General features: G+C 54.7%; 1 protein-coding gene across 1 annotated transcript in view; it reads left to right on the top strand.

The window, feature by feature from the left end:
- Positions 1-2,594, top strand: part of E2f1 (E2F transcription factor 1) — a 10,876-nt gene that overhangs the window by 431 nt on the left and 7,851 nt on the right. The window lies entirely within an intron of this gene.

The raw sequence follows: 2,594 nt of genomic DNA, 5'->3' as shown, positions 1-2,594 counted from the left end.
GCCCGGCTCTCGGCCGTCCGCCGGTACGGACCCCAGGGGCCCGGGGCGCCACCTCACGCCGCGAACGCGGGAGCGCGCGGTGCCTGGCCGCGAGGGGCGGGGGAAGGGCTAAGGCGCCGGGCCTGGGTTGGGCCTCATAGTCCCGCCCCGGGGTGCAGGGTGACCCCGGGCCAGTCTCAGCTCCTGTGTTCGGGGCCTTGGTTTTTTACTGCAGCCAGTCGAGCATTGGACGCTGATAGTAATGGCCCACGTATGTTCAGCTGGCGCTTACTACAGGTCATGCTTTTGGCAGACTTCAGGCCAGCTAAACTCACAAGCCTGCTGTGAGTTCGGTGTTGTCACTGTTCCTGTCTGACTCATTCTGGGAACTGAGTGAGCCCCAGAGAGGGAAGTGGCTTGTCCCAGGTCTGACAGCTACAGGTGGCAGGGCTGGGATTCGAACTCGTGTCTGGGCAGTGAGGGGACGGGGTTCGTGACCGTTGGAGAGCCATGGAAGAGACACTCCTTCCTGCCTTGATGCTGGGCTGCCAGGTGCAGGCCTGGCTCTCCAGGCCTCTGGGGAGAGGCCTCTTAGCTGGGAGGCCTTCTCTGCAGGGGCGGGGCGCTGGGCCAGCTGCTGATCCCCTCTGCCTGTCCTTCCATCTGCCACCCTCCAAGCCCCTGGTTGCCATGGAGCCTCATTAATCAGGCAGGCAGACCCCTGAGCCTCTGAGGGAAGGCCTGGGTGGGCTGGCCCTATGGGAGCTGGGGAGAAGGACCCAGTGCTATGACACAGAAAGGTCCCCCCAAAATTCCTGGATAAAGACCTTTCTGATCCCAGAGCTGCAAGAAGCTCCATCCCAGTTGAGACTGGGGCCCCAGAAGAATCTGCCAAATTACAGTGGGCGAGGGTACTGGAGACCTGGAGCTTGAATATGTGGGCTGCAGGACAGGGTGTGGGGACCAGTTTTACTGGTGCAGCCTGTGGGTGAAGGTGGGGTATGGCAGGCAAGCATGCAGGGGCTGGCTAGGCAGGATAGGGTCTCAGCAGCAGGCTTGAAACAAGTGGGAGGGGCCAGACAGGGCCCCTGACTAAAGTAGAAGCTGCTCAACTGCGGATGGGGGTGTGGGTGGCAGCTGGTCCCTGAGGCATCCTGGAAAGGCCCCCAACTCCTTTGGCCCAGTGCCCAGTGCTGCCTTCCTTCCGGAATCACCAAGATGCTAATAATAATAACAATAGCAACCACTATTGTTTGGAAAAAATTTTTTGTGCCAGGCTCTGCGCCAAGCACTTTACCCAATTAACTCATTTAACCCTGTCGGCAACCTTCCTTTTTGTATAGATTGGGAAGCTGAGGCCAAGAGATGGTCAACCTTCTCTAGTCAGCTGCTGAGTGGTGGGACCAGGCCAGATTTCCTGAGGATTGACCTAGAGTAGTTGAAGAAAGTCAGTAGCAGTTGAAAAAAAAGTCTAGAAATGCCTGGGTCCCTTTCTCCTAAAGAAAGGGGCAGGGTATGTGTGTGTCATGGGTCAGTCAGCTGGCTGTCCGCTATACTCCCTGTGGGTACTAGCTTGGGACCTGGGTAGATATATCCTCCATTCAGCAGCATGACAAAGCACTTAGGGGCCTGAGGCTGTAGAGACAGCCTGTGGGGCCTGTAGGCTCCTGGAGGGACTGGGACAAAGAGAAATACCCTCTGCTCCCCTCTCCCTGCCAGGTGGTGGCAGGGACAGCTTCAGTGGCCATTCATTCAACAGTTGAGTTAGTGTGTGCCAGTGAGATGCTATGCACAGACAAGCAGCCTGCCCTTCCCCCCACTTAGGGACCTGCAGGCATTTTCTAGTGGGCAAGGGTGAGACTGGCACTGCCATGGAGCTGAAGGCCAGAATCTCAGGCCCAGGTTTTGGCCTCCACCAGCTCTGCTCTGGCATTTTTAGGGACAGTCCACAAAATAAGCTACAGGCTTAGCTTCTGCCCTCATGAGCATTTGTTGAGTGCCTCCTGTTTACAGGGCTCTGCAGTTCAGCCATTTCTTATGACCCAGCCTATCTACCTCCACACTGCTGTGGCCATTAAAAGGAAACTAAAGCCTGGAAGGGTAGCTCAGTGGTAGAGTACCTGCAGCATCCTGGAGGCCATGGGATCCCCAGCACAGCACAACCAAAAAGAAAAACCTTGAAGTTTTGAGTATGTATAATGTGTCACTGTAAAAACTAAAACTTACAGTTTGGTGTTGGGTGGGGGTGTAGCTCAGTGGTACAGTGCTTGCCTGGCATACCCTGGTTTTGCTTTTCTAGCATTTAGGGGGGGAAAAAACTTGAAAGTTGAGGGCAGAATCCCAGCCCTAGCCATTTCTCTTTCTGTCACTTTTGTTTCTGAAACGAGGTCTTGCTGTGTAGTTTAGACTGACCTTGAACTCATGTAACCCACACTGGCCTCTAACTAGTGGCAATCCTACTTCAGCCTCCAGAGTGCTGGGATTGAACTCATCTTGTACCTCATACTTGTCTTGAGTTTGTAATCTTGCCTCAGCCTCGTATAATTGTTGATTATACCTGTCTTGTTTTGTTTCCCTCAGGCTGTTTTCTGCAATACTAGAGTTTGATCCCAAGC

Source organism: Octodon degus, unplaced genomic scaffold (genome assembly GCF_000260255.1).
Source record: "Octodon degus isolate 3935 unplaced genomic scaffold, OctDeg1.0 scaffold00037, whole genome shotgun sequence".
Classification (NCBI taxonomy): Eukaryota; Metazoa; Chordata; class Mammalia; order Rodentia; family Octodontidae; genus Octodon; species Octodon degus.
The sequence above is the reverse complement of the archived record's forward strand: the minus strand, read 5'-3'. Positions and strand labels throughout refer to the sequence as shown.